The following is an 18,595-nucleotide window of genomic DNA, read 5'->3' on the forward strand; positions in this document are numbered from 1 at the left end:
ATGAGATGGTTGGATGGCATTACCGACTCAATGGACTACTCCGGGAGTAGTGAAGGACAAGGAAGCCTGGCCTGCTGCGGTCCATGGCATCGCAAAGAGTTAGCCATGACTTGGCATGAACACCACCACAATTAACTTGTAAGTCTTCTATATTGTAACCTGGTAGAATGCAACAAAAAAAATCATGAAAATGATTCTACTTTTCAACTCAAGCATTTTAGTCTTGGGGATCTATCCTAAGGTATAATTAAAAATCCATATGCATGAAAAAGTTTAAAGCAATATCATTTACAGTAGTGAAAAATGAAACAAGCCCAGACACTACAAACTAAGAATCATGTTAAATGAATACTAACTAGGTGTCCTTTTACTATTAAAATATGCAGATTGTGAGATGAGTGAGAAAATACGGACAACATAATGTTAAGTCACAAAAGCAGAACACCAAATTTATACCCATATGATTAAAACTATGTAGAAGGAACATCTGAATAAAGATTAAAAAGGCCAGACAGAAACCATGCAAAAACAAGAAATAAAACAAACAACAACAACAACAAAAAAACAAAAATAAAAAGATACCAAACAGATGAACCTTAAAAACACCGTGCTAAACTGAAAGAAGCTGTCACAAAGAGGACACAGTCTATTTATATGAAATGTCCAGAGCAGGCAAATCTACAGAGACAGAAAGTAGATAAAGGGTTGCCAGGGGATGCAGGCTTGAAGGGTGAGTTCTGAGAAATGTGGGGTCATGGTGATGGTTGCACAAATATATGAGTACACTAAAAGAATTGAATAACATACTGTAAATGGATGATCTTTATGCTATGTGAATTATATCACAATAAACGTGCTAAGAAGAGCCAGACTGATACATCAGACAATGTGGAAGAGCTTCCAATAGCCAAAACTAGAAAGATGTGACTAGCAAATAACATACTACTGGATTATAACCCAAAGTATAAAATAAGTATACACGAGTGCCTGCATGCGAGTTCAGTCACTTAGTCGTATCCATCCAACTCTTTGTGACCCCATGGACTGTAGCCCGCCAGGCTCTCCTGTCTATGCAATTTTCCAGGCAAGAATACCGGAGTGGGTTGCCATTTCCTTCTTCAGGGGATCTTTCTGACCTAGGAACTGAACCCACATCTCCTGCATTGGCAGGAGCATTCTTTACCACTATGCCACCTAGGAAGCCCCATACATGAGTACAGACCGATTTAAATAAATAAATGGGACAGAAGAATCCCAAACATACATTTTGATACTGAGCTATGGAATGAGGTTCGTGACACTGTACAGGATACAGGGATCAAGACCATCCCCATGGAAAAGAAATGCAAAAAAGCAAAATGGCTGTCTGGGGAGGCCTTACAAATAGCTGTGAAAAGAAGAGAAGTGAAAAGCAAAGGAGAAAAGGAAAGATATAAACATCTGAATGCAGAGTTTCAAAGAATAGCAAGAAGAGATTAAGAAAGCCTTCTTCAGCAATCAATGCAAAGAAATAGAGGAAAACAACAGAATGGGAAAGACTAGAGATCTCTTCAAGAAAATCAGAGATACCAAAGGAACATTTCATGCAAAGATGGGCTCGATAAAGGACAGAAATAGTATGGACCTAACAGAAGCAGAAGATATTAAGAAGAGATGGCAAGAATACACAGAAGAATTGTACAAAAAAGATCTTCATGACCCAGATAATCACGATGGTGTGATCACTGACCTAGAGCCAGGCAACCTGGAATGTGAAGTCAAGTGGGCCTTAGAAAGCATCACTATGAAGAAAGCTAGTGGAGGTGATGGAATTCCAGTTGAGCTATTCCAAATCCTGAAAGATGATGCTGTGAAAGTGCTGCACTCAATATGCCAACAAATTTGGAAAACTCAGCAGTGGCCACAGGACTGGAAAAGGGCAGTTTTCATTCCAATCCCAAATAAAGGCAATGCCAAAGAATGCTCAAACTACTGCACAATTGCACTCATCTCACACGCTAGTAAAGTAATGCTCAAAATTCTCCAAGCCAGGCTTCAGCACTATGTGAACCGTGAACTTCCTGATGTTCAAGCTGGTTTTAGAAAAGGCAGAGGAACCAGAGATCAAATTGCCAACATCCGCTGGATCATGGAAAAAGCAAGAGAGTTCCAGAAAAACATCTATTTCTGCTTTGTTGACTATGCCAAAGCCTTTGACTGTGTGGATCACAAGAAACTGTGGGAAATTCTGAAAGAGATGGGAATACCAGACCACCTGACCTGCCTCTTGAGAAATTTGTATGCAGGTCAGGAAGCAACAGTTAGAACTGAACATGGAACAACAGACTGGTTCCAAATAGGAAAAGGAGTACATCAAGGCTGTATATTGTCACCCAGTTTATTTAACTTCTATGCAGAGTACATCATGAGAAACGCTGGACTGGAAGAAATACAAGCTGGAATCAAGATTGCCAAGAGAAATATCAATAATCTCAGATATGCAGATGACACCACCCTTATGGCAGAAAGTGAAGAGGAACTAAAAAGCCTCTTGATGAAGGTGAAAGTCGAGAGTAAAAAAGTTGGCTTAAAGCTCAACATTCAGAAAATGAAGATCATGGCATCCGGTCCCATCACTTCATGGGAAATGGATGAGGAAACAGTGGAAACAGTGTCAGACTTTATTTTTCTGGGCTCCAAAATCACTGCAGATGGTGACTGCAGCCTGAAATTAAAAGACGCTTACTCCTTGGAAGGAAAGTTATGACCAACCTAGATAGCATATTCAAAAGCAGAGACATTACTTTGCCAACAAAGGTTCGTCTAGTCAAGGCTATGGTTTTTCCTGTGGTCATGTATGGATGTGAGAGTTGGACTGTGAAGAAGGCTGAGCGCTGAAGAACTGATGCTTTTGAACTGTGGTGTTGGAGAAGACTCTTGAGAGTCCCTTGGACTGCAAGGAGATCCAACCAGTCCATTCTGAAGGAGATCAGCCCTGGGATTTCTTTGGAAGGAATGATGCTAAAGCTGAAACTCCAATACTTTGGCCACCTCATGGGAAGAGCTGACTCATTGGAAAAGACTCTGATGCTGGGAGGGATTGGGGGCAGGAGGAGAAGGGGACGACAGAGGATGAGATGGCTGGATGGCATCACTGACTCGATGGACATGAGTCTGAGTGAACTCCGGGAGTTGGTGATGGACAGGGAGGCCTGGCGTGCTGCGGTTCATGGGGTCGCAAAGAGTCGGACAGGACTGAACGATTGATCTGATCTGATTGCAGGAGGTGGAGCTTAATTCCCCACCCCATCTCCCATCCATTTGAGTGAGCTGAACCCAGTGATTCACTTTCAAAAAACAGAAGATGGGAATGGAAACTAGTAACTTTAGGAACTTCCCTGGCAGTCCAGTGGTTAAGACTTCACCTTCTAATCCAGGGGGTGTGGGTTCAATCCCTGGTTGGGGAGCTAAGATCCCACATGCCTTGCAGTCAAAACACCAAAACATAAAATAGAAGCTATATTGTAACAAATTCACTAAAAGCCTTAAAAGAAAAAAAAGTATCTTTGCATTGAAAACCTGGCACACACTGCAAGTAATGAAGGCTAAATCATCAATGATGGCATATCCCTCCACCATATGACATGGTGAGAATGCTTCATCTCTGTGATATTCTTTCCTAAACCCATAACCCATTGTAATGATGAGAAAATACAACAAATCCACATTAGAGGACGTTTTAAAAAATATCTGAGTTATACTCCTCCAAACAGTCAAGATCATGAAGAACAAAGAAGGCAGGAGGACCTGTCACAGGTCAGAGAAGATTAAGGAGACAATGACTACAGTGCAATATGGTATCCTGCAGGGGCTCACAGAACAGAGAAGGACATTGATGAAAAACATTGATGAAAAAAGGACACTGATGAACAGCCTGAGTCTGGTTAATAATAATGCTACCTATGTTGTTTTTTTATGACAAATGTACCACAGTAACACAAGAATATAACACTGGGGAAGATAGGTGAGGCTATACAGAAATTCTCTGTAATATCTTTGCAACTCTCATAAATTAAAATTTATTGTAAATGTAGGAGGTTCCCTTGTAGCCTAGTGGCTAGGCTATCCAGGATCTTCTGTGTTTCCATACACATTTTTAAATTATTTGTTCCAGTTCTGTGAAAAATGCCACAGGTATTTCGATAGGAATGGCACTGAATCAGTAGATTGCCTTGGGTAGTATGGTCATTTTAACAATATCGATTCCTCCCATCCAAGAACACAATGTATCTTTCTATCTCTTTGTGTCATCTTCAGTTCCTTTGGTCAGTGTCCGCTGGTTTTCCAAGTACAAGTCTTTTACCTCTTAGGTAGGTTTATCCCTACGTATTTTATTCTTTTTGTGCCTTGTGGCTTGTGGGATCTTAGTTCCCCAACCAAGGACGGAACCCACATTCACCCCCAGTGCAAGGGCAGTGGACTGACAGGGAATTTTCATGTGACGATTAATGGGACTGTTTCCTTAATTTCTCCTTCTTATAGTTCACTGTCAGTGTTTAGGAATGTAACCGATTTCTGTGTACTAATTTTGTATCATGCATAAATATTATAACTCCTATGGAAAACAACTTGGCAGTTTCTTTAAAAAAGTTAAACATGAACTTACCATATTATCCAGAAATTCTACTTCTCAATATATACTGAAGAGAAATGAAAACATATATCCATAAAAATTACTTGTACATGAATGTTCATAAAAGCATCGCACTTAATAGACAAAAAATAGAAACAAACCAAATGTCCACCAGCTAATGAATGGATTAAAAGAAATGTGGTGTATCTATAGACAGGGGAAACCTATTCGATAACAATACTGCTGTGCTATTAATACAAAATGGATGAACCTTTAAAACATTACATTAAATGAAAGAAGCCAGATGCAAAATACTATTGCACAAAGTCTATTAATACGAAATGCCCAGAAAATGCTAATCTATAGAGATAGAAAGCATATTAATACTTACCTAGGGCCAGGAGAGAAAGTTTTGGGGGAAAACAAGGGTGGGGTTCCTTTTCAGGATGATGAAATCTTCAAAATCTGGATTTAATTGCATGGTAATATCTACACAGCTTTGTAAATTTACTAAACTTATATATGCACATGTATATTATACAAAGTTCAGGGCTACTATAATAAGCATGAAAGGAAGCAGTTAAATTAAATCTGGATGGTAGAATTAGGGGCAATTTTAGTTCTCCATCCTTACTTTGCTTTCTTCCCTAAGTTTTAAGACATATCTTACTTAATGTGTTACACATAAAAAGAGTTTGTTTAAAAAATGTTGAGCTACATTATATATTTTTACAAAATTAGCCAACTCAAAACTAAAAGTTTAATAATGAAGCTATTGTTTCATTTACTGTGACATTTCTAAATGCCATACTTCTTTAAAATACATACTGTTTTTCAAAATCGATGTGCTGAGAGCATCTAATCAGTATGGCCTAACCCAGGAAAAACATACATAACAAGTGCTTGATACTATTTGCCACACCATGTTTTTTCATTCCATAGGCCTCCAAGTTATTTAGCTGTTGCTGAATTTCTCCATCCATAAATGAGAGGAAACAATACTGGTCAGTAGCAGATTTCCATCTAATTTGGAGCACCTCCCTTGGAATTCATATGTTATATATTCTTTTTTAATACACTGAAACAGCTTGTTTCTTTGCTTACTGGAATTTTATGATAATTCAGTTTTCTCATCTACCAACTGGGTAATAAAGACAGCTGCTTCAGAGGCTTTTTTGTAAGGACTTAAAGAGATGAAGGAAACGTAAAGCACAGAATCCCCCTTTTTCCTCCTCAAGACTTCTTCCCCAGTGTAGGTTGCATAGTCTTCCTCCTGAAGTTCTAAGACTACGGAAATCTGCCTTCAAGAAATCCATCACCATCTGCTTTTCTTTCCATCCATTCTCCTCCTTGTTCCCTATCTCTCTCTAAACCTCTCCTTTATGATTTAGAATGCATGTTCCAGCAGCTTCAGCTGAAACTTTCACTTTCTGCTAAATCCATGGGTCACTCGAAATATTTCAACCACATTTGACTTATTTTGCTTGCAGGCTGCTATTTTACTTAAGTAGTTTTAAAATTATTAAAATATTTTAAAGTGTTAAATTTCAATCAAATTCAGGATTTGTGGGAACCCTGAAGCTGACAATTTTGCAGAAAAATTATGAAAGTACTTTGAGAATAAACCTTAATAGTCTGGTCTACCATTTTCCTGGTAGTATATCTGAACATTTTCTAAAGCTTCATGTGACTCTCAAATCTTGATCTAAAGCCATATTGGTAAATTGATCAAAAAGTCTTACCAGAATTTCCCTGATGGTCCAGTGGTTAAGACTCTGCACTTCCACTGCAGTGGGCACAGGCTCAATCCCTATTAGGGGAACTAAGATCCTGCATGCCCTGGAGCATGGCCAAAAAAACAAAAAAAAAGTCTCACTGAATTCTGGTTTAAGAATTTAAAATCCAAATAAGCATGGTTTTTTGTACATAAACATGATTAATCCTTAGGAAAACGCAAATTAAAACCACAACAAGAGACCACTTCACACACATTTAAAACACATACATAAATAAAAGCTGAGACAAGCTGAAAGTTTCACTAAAAAGGACAGATGTTGTATTTTTGGAGATGTTCAAGTATCAGACTTTCTATCCTAAATCAAGGGGTATCTATACAGCAATGTGATTAAAGCAACGGAGAAAAGCCATATTTCAAAAACTAAGGATGAAGACTTTATATACTATAAATAGACCATTACATTGTCCGTTTGAAAGTACTTGTTTTATTTTTATTCATTAGTCATGTGTGTGTGTGTGGAGTGGGGGATGGAGGAATTGAGAACAGACTGTTAGTCATTTGCCAGGGAGGTGCTATCGGATCTGGTGGTAGTGGGAGCTGCAAAGTTTAAGGAAACAAAATGTTAAAGGCTGGAGATCATAGTCTGTTCTTGTGGTTGTTATCTTACCTTCCACTCTTCTTAGAATAGAAAAGTTGCTTTCAGGTAAGTAACCGGACTCAACTTTCCCATTACTACACAAAATGGAGTAACAACAGGCATCCTTCAAAATCAAAATAAAAATTTTTCTTCTAAAATTATATTCTTTTTGGCTTTAATGTTCAGGGTAACTTATTCTGAAATTTAAAATAACTTTAAAAAAGGGAAATAGATGTTTACTTCGACAAAACATGGGCGTGGGCTAGAAATAGTGAAGAGGTACTTCTGGTAGTTAATCTTATTCCAAATTGTTTGGTTAAAATCAGCCACTCAAATTAAGTATTTGTGCTTAGCAACTAAAAATCTTCATAGAATTTTTTCATTAATAAATACATTTAATATCTTAATTTAGAGAGGAGGCAAAGGTCTAGGGGTCTTACAGATAGGCTCCTTCCAGGATTTGATACTGTAATGTAACAAGGTGTCAGTAAGGAGGAACTCCAGCAGGCTGAAGTAGGATTCAGATCAGATCAGATCAGATCAGTCGCGTCCAACTCTTCGCGACCCCATGAATCGCAGCACACCAGGCCTCCCTGTCCATCACCAGCTCCCAGAGTTCACTCAGACTCACATCCATCAAGTCAGTGATGCCATCCAGCCATCTCATCCTCTGTCGTCCCCTTCTCCTACTGCTCCCAATCCCTCCCAGCATCAGAGTCTTTTCCAATGAGTCAACTCTTCCCATGAGGTGGCCAAAGTACTGGAGTTTCAGCTTTAGCATCATTTCTTCCAAAGAAATCCCAGGGCTGATCTCCTTCAGAATGGACTGGTTGGATCTCCTTGCAGCCCAAGGGACTCTCAAGAGTCTTCTCCAACACCACAGTTCAAAAGCATTAATTCTTCAGCGCTCAGCCTTCTTCACAGTCCAACTCTCACATCCACACATGACCACAGGAAAAACCATAGCCTTGACTAGACGAACCTTTGTTGGCAAAGTAATGTCTCTGCTTTTCAATATGCTATCTAGGTTAGTCATAACTTTCCTTCCAAGGAGTAAGCGTCTTTTAATTTCATGGCTGCAGTCGCCATCTGCAGTGATTTTGGAGCCCAGAAAAATAAAGTCTGACACTGTTTCCCCATCTATTTCCCATGAAGTGGTGGGACCGGATGCCATGATCTTCGTTTTCTGATTGTTGAGTTTTAAGCCAACTTTCTCACTCTCCACTTTCACTTTCATCAAGAGGCTTTTTAGTTCCTCTTCGCTTTCTGCCATAAGGGTGGTGTCATCTGCATATCTGAGGTTATTGATATTTCTCCCAGCAATCTTGATTCCAGCTTGTGTTTCTTCCAGTCCAGCGTTTCTCATGATGTACTCTGCATATAAGTTAAATAAACAGGGTGACAATATACAGCCTTGATGAACTCCTTTTCCTATTTGGAACCAGTCTGTTGTTCCATGTCCAGTTCTAACTGTTGCTTCCTGACCTGCATACAGATTTCTCAAGAGGCAGGTCAGGTGGTCTGGTATGCCCATCTCTTTCAGAATTTTCCACAGTTTCTTGTGATCCACACAGTCAAAGGCTTTGGCATAGTCAATAAAGCAGAAATAGATGTTTTTCTGGAACTCTCTTGCTTTTTCCATGATCCAGCGGATGTTGGCAATTTGATCTCTGGTTCCTCTGCCTTTTCTAAAACCAGCTTGAACATCAGGAAGTTCACGGTTCACATAGTGCTGAAGCCTGGCTTGGAGAATTTTGAGCATTACTTTACTAGCATGTGAGATGAGTGCAATTGTGTGGTAGTTTGAGCATTCTTTGGCATTGCCTTTATTTGGGATTGGAATGAAAACTGCCCTTTTCCAGTCCTGTGGCCACTGCTGAGTTTTCCAAATTTGCTGGCATATTGAGTGCAGCACTTTCACAGCATCATCTTTCAGGATTTGGAATACTATGTATTATTTTCCACTCCCATAAAATGGTGTATCAAGTTATTTCTCAGATTGGAAATACTTCTAACAAGATGTTCTGCATTTTGATAAACTTAACTCTGCATTTCTTAAATTAGGTTTGTTAAACCTTGTTAAACATCTGATTTCCAATGAAAACTGTGAAAGACATACGCAGATAGATTATTCTTGCACATTTTTCCCTCAAATATTCTGTGTTAGGGTTCAAGTGATAAGTGTGTAAGTACCCTTACAAGGTCAAATACAATGTTACATATTTTAAATTCAGATCAAACTAAAGGACTTGAGAATTAAATTTTGATTTGCTGATGGCTCCTACAGTTTTATGTCAAAAAAGAAACAAACAAATAAACAAAACCCCACTGGGACACCGAGGAATCTTACTTTATACAAATGTTTATCAACTTTCCTGGCAGTCATAAGTTCAATGTGCCCTACGGGGACCCAGGTTCAATTCCTGATTAGGGAAATAGGATCCTACATGCCATGCAGCCAAAAAAAAAAAGGAAAGAAAAAGAAAAATGTCTATTAATAGTTCTTAATAGAACTTAATATAACTTATTAAGTCTATAGAAAAGACAATTATAAATTAAAGTGCAAAACTCAAATTATGGAAAATGTTTCTATAAAATCATCACTCCATTAATTTATCTGCAATTAATTTGTTTCAACATTATAAAGTCTTTTACTCTAATGTTCACATTACGTGGGGGGAGCAAATTCGTAACGATGTGGATATTTTCCTTAAAAATATGTAAGAAAACAATACTATAAAACTACATTTGTACACTCACATTATTAAGATCTTAATTAAAGTGTGTCCTAAGTTAAAATGAAGCACTATTAAAAGTTACATGAACATTTTTTAGTCCTAAGGATATCGCTAGAGAATTATGGCTCCATTTTGCAGATAATCACTTTGAAAGAAACAATGAAACATAAAAATGGCTGTATTAAACTTAAATTTGGGGGTCAGTTTACTCAACCAACAGAATCCATCTTTTTTGTTAGTTACATGGCCACAACTAACTCTAATTCAAGTAAGTGATTAATGCTCCCAATATTTGATGGTGGTCATGAAAGAATTCCACTGCTATAACCTGAGAGGCATTATTCACCCTTTCTGATAAAATGTGCTAATAACCCAATAAAACTACTCTTGAAGACAGATAATAATAATAGAAAACACTTACACAGTGTTTACCAATCAGACAAGTGCTATTTTGAATACTTTACCTATATTCATTTAATTCGCATAATAGCTTTATGAGTTAGGGAATGTTTTTATCTCCACTTCACAGACATGAAAACTTAGTCACTCGCCAAAGGTCACGAAGTAAAATGGCTGAGGAAGAACCCAATCATGTTAGCTGGGCTCCAGCATCTGTGTTCTCACTCACTGTTCTTTATCTCCAGGTTTGCCTCAAGACTCCAGTGATTCAGTGACAGCTATTATTGTGACCATGGACGCGCAATTTCACTCCCCATTCACTACCGTAAATCAAGTTCTACCCAGGTGTATCTTCTATTCAAAAGCTTTCACTTGTTAATATGCATATCTTGGCAGTTTTCATCTTGACTCCAGAGCATATCACAAAAGGTGTAATTCTAACAGACAATTTGTTCTTAGTTGATCTCAACATGCAGCTTAAAGTCTGAGAAGTGGGTCAATCAGATAATGTACAACTTTAAGACAATAAAGCTCCTACTGCTGCATTTGTAACAGTGTGTTTAACATTTGTGATCAGACCTCAACTTCCAAAATTCTTCTGACTTATTCTCCTAGTGAGTTCAGCTAACCTCCCTTTCTACTTCCAATAAATAAAATAAACCTCGCAAATGCTGTCCAGGATAAGTTTGCAGACATGTATTTGAATTTAGTATCATTCTTGTTCAGATCAGATGTCAGGGTAAACAGAGAGCCTTTCAGGTGGCCTGCCTGGTGGCCCTTTAACCAGCGTCACTTTTTGCTTTTCTGAATTTCACAACAAAGTAGAGCAACATGGTATACTCCTGGCCAAAAATGTAAACAAGAGATTAAAGCTGTCAGATGAGAGCCTCCCAACCGTTTCCAGTGGATATTCATACTTAAATTTATACTGGCTTATATCGCACATCTAAGACTTGGAAAAGTCACAGTTATTTTAACAGAAGTCAAATGAGCTATTTCAATAGCAGGAATCTGATAAATAAATGTAGGTCAACTAGCAGGCAACTTAAACTTTGAAACACCAAGAGTGCAGAGAAGTGAGGGAGAGCAAACAGTAGCAGAGCAGTTTTGGAAGTTCCTAGGATCTTCTCACAGAAAACAGTAAGAGCCAAGAAGAATGCAAAAAAAGAAAAACCTGTACAGCAATATCTTTACCAAAAACCAAGTGAAAAACATCCCCTGGAGCTCTGGAACACTATCTACTCTTAACACTAGAATGAGGAAACCACAGCTGTGCTATTTTAATGGCAGAAGTGGAGGTCTGAAAATGTGGTCTTGTTAAGGGTCAAAAGAGGCTTCCCAGGTGGCTAAGTGGTAAAGAATCCATCTGCCAATGCAGGAGATGGGGTTTCAATTCCTGGGTGGGGAAGATCAAGGAAATGGCAACCCACTATAGTATTTTTGCCTGGACAGAGAAACCTGGACACTTTTTCCTTGGACAGAGGACCCTGGTGGGGCTACAAGTCCATGGGGTCACAAAGGAGTCAGACACAACTTAGCAACTAAACAATAACAACAGTCAAAATAGCCAAGGAGCCCAGTACCAAGTCACCATTGAAAGGAAGGGTGACCCCCTCCCCTGCTTGAAGTGGGAACTCCAGGAGAGAATCTGAGTACCACACTGAGAACTTGGAGGATCTCTCTTGCCAATGGTGGTGGTGGTGGTTTAGTGCTAAGTCAAGTCCAACTCTTTGCAACCCCATGGACTGTAGCCCGCCAGGCCCCTCTCTCTATGGGATTTCCCAGGAAAGAATACTGAAGTGGGCCGCATTCCTTTTTCCAGGGGATCTTCCTGACCCAGGGATCAAACCTATACCTCCTGCATTGCAGGCAGACTATCACTGAGCCACCAGGGAAGCCCCTCTTTTGCCAATGAGTTCAAGGAAAGGTCCCATCCAGGATCCTGGAGGCTCAGCAACATCCAGGGGAAGCTCTTTTATAGAAAGACAGACACCATACTGAGCAGAAACCGTTGGAGTAGAACACGATAAAATGTTTCAAAAGACAGTTAGCTAGCTCAGCTAACACTGACAATAGCTAGATCAGGCTGATCAAGTTTAGTACATTACAGTAGTAAAATTGAGACAACTGGGCATTCTGTGCTGCCTGCTACGGTGCAACAGAAAGTACACTGCAGCCCCAATAGAGAAGTACTTTCATCCCCAAATATTAAAACCTGAACCAAACCCAGTCTCTAGACCTAACTTCCAGCTTATGGACAATATGGAGGAGAAAGGAATATGCTAAATAATACAATAAAAATGCAATCAGCCAAATGTGGGAAATTCTACAGGATAAATAATCTCATCCCTTCAACAAATAAACGATACGATGATGTGGGGCTGAGAGGAAGACAAATCAAAAAAAAAAAAACCCTAAAGATACAGCAAATAAAGGAAATATGTAGGTTTTGTTTGGATCCTAGTTTGAAACCACCAACTTAAAAAAAAAATTTTTTTTAAGATAAAACGGGGAAACTATAGACTAGGGATTAGACTGTATAATGGAATCACAATTTTAAAGATGTGATAATGGTATTGTGGCATGTTGAAAAAAACAAAAGGTCCTACTGTGTTAAAAATACTTGGAGAAATATATGCCAATGAAATAAAATGATGCTTGGCATTTACTTTAAAACATTCCCAGGGCTGGGCATGGGAAGGAGTGTGAGGGAGGCCGTGAATTCCGTTTCAGGGTATCTTTGAGCTTGCTGAGTATACACCATTAGCAAGGCTCACCCTCTTGAGTTGAAAAAAATTTATGGACAAGAAGTTATCACTGAAATTAAATGGTGATGGACATGTCCAAGAAGTCTTTGGGGATTTGATTCCTTTATGAATCATGCAATATATGCATGTGTGGAGATGGCAACTGGCAGGTGACAGAACAATAGTGGAATGGCAGTAATGTAAGAAACTTGTCTCATCATTTTTAGAAACCTTGGAATGAGTATAATTCACATATATAACACTGTATAACTCTGTATAACACACAGAGGTTGTGTGTATCAAGGAAATCAACTGCTTCCACATGTCCCGTCTCTAAAGGGCTGGACTTACTACCATATAAAAATCAAGCAGTGTATATTTTCACAGTAAACTTTTTTGTTAAACTTTTCTAATAGTCAAAAAAATTTCTCACTCAGAAAAAAAAAAGTGGAATAGGTGAAATACAAATGGCAAAATATTGCTAATTGTTGAAAATGGCATTTTATTAGACTTTTTTCTATTTTTGCATGACTGAACCCAAAATTAAAAAGTTAAATAAAAAAGTCTACACACAATACAATTTATAATATCCAATTACTATATTGAAAGCTGTAATACAAAAGGAGGAAGAGGAGTTATTTTAATATGCTCAAAGGAATACTTGAATCTTTTTTTGTAGGATAATTGTCATGTACTTTAGGTTGGTCTATTAATAGACAAAACTAGAGGTTACCATCTTTTAAAATGTGTTGTTATAAAAAAAAAAACAAGTTTCTGTGAATGTTTGCCAAATTTAAAATATTTTCCAAAGAAAACACTATCTTCAGCAGAGATTGCCCAGGCAAGGTGTCCGTGTCTGGTACTATTCTTCTGAACCTTCTCCCCGCTGCTGCCACAGGAGACACACCACATTTCCAAGATTGTTAAATTATTACTGAGGCAAGTTTTGGCAATGTCCTATTGTCACATTTTCCTGTCATTTGGTTCTCATGTTTATAGACCTGGTCGTTCATTTTAAGCCAACGTTTAGGAGGAACTGGGTTCTTGGCAATCCTTTTTTTTCCCTTCAGTTTTGACATCTCTGTGAGTTAGCTATTATACAGTATTATCACAGCCTACTGCCTTCTGACTCATATTACCCGGGAGACAATTCAGGGATGAACCTGAATTGGAATTTTATATGGCATGCTGAATTTCCTCATTTTGATGCCTATCTTTCTATAATCTGCGAAGATGCTTTGCCTTTTCTTTTCCACACAATACACTATTTGAATAGTTCAAGTATTGTACATATATTTTTATACTTTTCCTAGCCACAGGCAGCAGCTTTAATGAGAAGTAGGTATCTGATCTTATTATGCAGGTTAAACCATGGTGCAGGTCAAAGCTGCCTTCTTTTCTGTTACTTCTGCATTGCAGTTTGCTCTTTTGGTTTTGGAACACATGTCAACTTTTTTCTCAAAGATCTTTCTCTAGGTTCTAATACTAGTTTGTTGTCTATATTTATAGATGTAAATACTATACAATTTTCCCAAGTGACTGAATCACCCCCAAACTACCTTAAAAGTGATTTCAAAAGTGCAAATAATTTGTGAGCCAGAGACAGTAAATATTGAATCCACTGACAAGACAGGAGGAGGCAGAACTGTGAAAGAAAACTTTATTTTTTGTTTTCAAATAAACATGTACACTCACTGATCTAAGAGTAGAAACACTTCCTATTCTACCAAGAGCTGCAGAAGTGACCCAGAACTCTGATTTCCGCTTTCTCTCTTCATGGAGATAAGAATATTGTCACAATCTTTTCAGATGATGGAAAAAGATGACTAGACCAGTGACTGTGAACCAGTCTGAGCTCTTTGTTAGAGGGATGTCAGGTACATAGTCAGCAAGGCATGAAACTGGATGTTAAGGTCAGTAACTACAGGAGATTATACAGTTCTCCAAGTCAGGGACAAAATACTTTGTATATCAGGTATTGCAGTAATTAGGGAGAAGGTATGTGAGTGTAAGCCACTATGACTTTTTTAAAAGCCAGAATTCCTTAACATACTTTTGCTGATATATGCACATGAAATATTAATATGACAAATCTCTTTTGGGTCAGATGTAATAAGCACACAGGTGTCTAAGATTAGCTAGTGGGGAAAAAAGACCCTTAAAATTCAAAATTGACTAAAGACATAAATAGGCAGCCATTCTTGAAAATCAGCAGCTGTATACTGAAACTGGGAGAATCAATGGGAGTGGAGGAGGGATGATCAAGACTGATGAAATGATACAACATATAGCAAGTTTCAAAGGTTGATACTGAAGACAGGAAATGACTCAGCCACAGTTTAGGGAGAACATTCCAGTCAGGTGAGTTGTAGGTGAATTTGGGAAAGCTTATTACCTACAGAGGCCAAGATTCTAGGAGCTTGCTGCAGTGTCAACAGGAGTCATGTACACAAAGCACAATCAGATCAGATCAGATCAGATCAGTCGCTCAGTTTTGTCCCACTCTTTGCAACCCCATGAATCGCAGCATGCCAGGCCTCCCTGTCCATCACCAACTCCCGGAGTTCACTCAGACTCACGTCCATCGAGTCAGTGATGCCATCCAGCCATCTCATCCTCTGTCGTCCCCTTCTCCTACTGCTCCCAATCCCTCCCAGCATCAGAGTCTTTTCCAATGAGTCAACTCTTCGCATGAGGTGGCCAAAGTACTGGAGTTTCAGCTTTAGCATCATTCCTTCCAAAGAAATCCCAGGGCTGATCTCCTTCAGAATGGACTGGTTGGATCTCCTTGCAGTCCAAGGGACTCTCAAGAGTCTTCTCCAACACCACAGTTCAAAAGCATTAATTCTTCAGCGCTCAGCCTTCTTCACAGTCCAACTCTCACATCCACACATGACCACAGGAAAAACCATAGCCTTGACTAGACGAACCTTTGTTGGCAAAGTAATGTCTCTGCTTTTGAATATGCTATCTAGGTTGGTCATAACTTTCCTTCCAAGGAGCAAGCGTCTTTTAATTTCATGGCTGCAGTCACCATCTGTAGTTTTTTTGGAGCCCAGAAAAATAAAGTCTGACACTGTTTCCACTGTTTCCTCATCCATTTCCCATGAAGTGGTGGGACCTGATGCCATGATCTTCGTTTTCTGAATGTTGAGCTTTAAGCCAACTTTCTCACTCTCCACTTTCACTTTCATCAAGAGGCTTTTTAGTTCCTCTTCACTTTCTGCCACAAGGGTGGTGTCATCTGCATATCTGAGGTTATCGAGATTTCTCCCGGCAATCTTGATTCCAGTTTGTGTTTCTTTCAGTCCAGCGTTTCTCATGATGTACTCTGCATATAACTTAAATAGACAGGGTGACAATATACAGCCTTGACGAACTCCTTTTCCTATTTGGAACCAGTCTGTTGTTCCATGTCCAGTTCTAACTGTTGCTTCCTGACCTGCATACAGATTTCTCAAGAGGCAGGTCAGGTGGTCTGGTATTCCCACCTCTTTCAGAATTTTCCACAGTTTCTTGTGATCCACACAGTCAAAGGCTTTGGCATAGTCAATAAAGCAGAAATAGATGTTTTTCTGGAACTCTCTTGCTTTTTCCATGATCCAGCAGATGTTGGCAATTTGATCTCTGGTTCCTCTGCCTTTTCTAAAACCAGCTTGAACATCAGGAAGTTCACAGTTCACATATTGCTGAAGCCTGGCTTGGAGAATTTTGAGCATTACTTAATGGTGTAAAATATATTTTCCCAAAAGAGGAGATGATTTTGGTGCCTTTTACTACTAGTACTCAGGACGGTTCTGGTCATTGAACCTCAAGAGACAATTGGTAGAATGGTAGCAAAACTGATTAAAATGATTGAGGTGAAGAAAAAATATTTACATAAGTCCAGTCTGAATTTACGTTATTCGTCAAACATTTATTGGGGATTTCACTGTGCCAGGTACTGAGGGTACCATTATCAACAACCTAAAACTAGACTGGAAAGTCTGTGAAAGCAGAGATTATGTCTGTCTGATTCTCAGTGATCACCAAGGACTAACAAGAGTATCTAAAAAATAGCAGCCAATTCAGAAATTAAAAAAAAAAAAAAAAAAAATATATATATATATATATATATAAAAGTAAAGATTTATAGTACCTGGTATGTGCAGGTCTTCCTTTCACAGTGTTTAGTATGAGTGTTACTGAGGAATACACATATAGACAACTTAAATACAACGTACACTAACAAATTGAAGGATAAAAACCATATGATTATCTCAATAGATGCAGAGAAAGCCTTTGGCAAAATTCAACACCCATTTATGATAAAAACTCCCCAGAAAGCAGGCATAGAAGGAACATACCTCAACATAATAAAAGCCATATGTGATAAACCCACAGCAAACATTATCCTCAATTGCGAAAAATTGAAAGTATTTCCCCCAAAGTCAGGAACAAGACAAGGGTGCTCACTCTCACCACTACTATTCAACATATTTTTGGAAGTTCTAGCCACAGCAATCAGAGAAGAAAAAGAATAAAAGGAATCCAGATAGGAAAAGAAGAGTAAAACTCTCACTGTTTGCAGATGACATGATCCTCTACAAAGAAAACCCTAAAGATACCACCAGAAAATTACTAGAGATAGTCAATGAATATGGTAAAGTTGCAGGATATAAAATTAATACAGAAATTGCTTGCATTCCTATACACTAACAATGGGAAAACAGAAATTAAGGAAACAATCCCATTCACCATTGCAATGAAAAGAATAAAATACTTAGGAATAAATCTACCTAAAGACACAAAAGATCTATATATAGAAAACTATAAAACACTGATGAAAGAAATCAAAGATGACACAAATAGATGGAGAAATGTACCATGTTCATGGATTGGAAAAATCAATATAGTGAAAATGAATATACTACCCAAAGCAATCTATAGATTTAATGCAATCCCGATCAAGTTACCAATGGTATTTTTCACAGAACTAGAACAAATACCTTCACAATTTGTATGGAAATACAAACAACTTCAAATAGCCAAAGCAATCTTGAAAAAGAAGAATGGAACTGGAGGAATCAACCTGCCTGATTTCAGACTATACTACAAAGCTACAGTCATCAAGACAGTATGGTACTGGCACAAAGACAGAAATATAGATCAATGGAACAAACTAGAGAGCCCAGAGATAAATCCATGCACCTATGGACACCTTATCTTTGACAAAAGAGGCAAAAATATAAAATGGAGAAAAGACAATCTCTTTAACAAGTGGTGCTGGGAAAACTGGTCAACCATCTATAAAATAATAAAACTAGAACACTTTCTAACACAATACACAAAAATAAACTCAAAATGGATTAACAATTTAAATGCAAGACCAGAAACTATAAAACTCCTAGAGGAAAACATAGGCAAAACACTCTGTGACATAAATCACAGCAAGATCCTCTATGACCCATCTTCCAGAGTAATGGAAATAAAAGTAAAAATAAACAAATGGGATCTAATTAAACATAAAAGCTTTTGCACTATGAAGGAAACTATAAGCAAGGTGAAAAGACAGCCTTCAGAGTGGGAGAAAATAATAGCAAATGAAGCAACTGACAAAGAATTAATTTCAAAAATATGCAAGCAGCTCATGCAACTCAATACCAGAAAAATAAACGATCTAGTCAAAAAATGGGCCAAAGAACTAAACAGACATTTCTCCAAAGAAGACATACAGATAGCTAA

At 38.2% G+C, this 18,595-nt stretch overlaps 1 protein-coding gene across 7 annotated transcripts in view; it reads right to left on the reverse strand.

Moving 5' to 3' along the window:
* The window catches only part of AP4S1 (adaptor related protein complex 4 subunit sigma 1), a 61,836-nt gene that overhangs the window by 38,219 nt on the left and 5,022 nt on the right, over positions 1 to 18,595 (reverse strand). The window contains exons 2-3 of one of the 7 annotated variants that reach the window (XM_086363780.1): positions 6,355 to 6,451; positions 4,646 to 4,679 (exon numbers count right to left, since the gene is read on the reverse strand). The exons of 5 other annotated variants lie outside the window; for them this stretch is intronic. The gene's annotated coding sequence lies outside the window, so the exon portion shown is untranslated. The remainder of the gene's footprint in view (positions 1 to 4,645; positions 4,680 to 6,354; positions 6,452 to 18,595) is intronic. One more of the 7 variants, XM_086363779.1, reaches the window with a different exon arrangement.

The sequence above is a fragment of the Bos grunniens genome, chromosome 21 (assembly GCF_055505025.1).
Source record: "Bos grunniens cultivar Pamir isolate PY7600 chromosome 21, Bosgru_T2T1.0, whole genome shotgun sequence".
Lineage (NCBI taxonomy): Eukaryota > Metazoa > Chordata > Mammalia > Artiodactyla > Bovidae > Bos > Bos grunniens.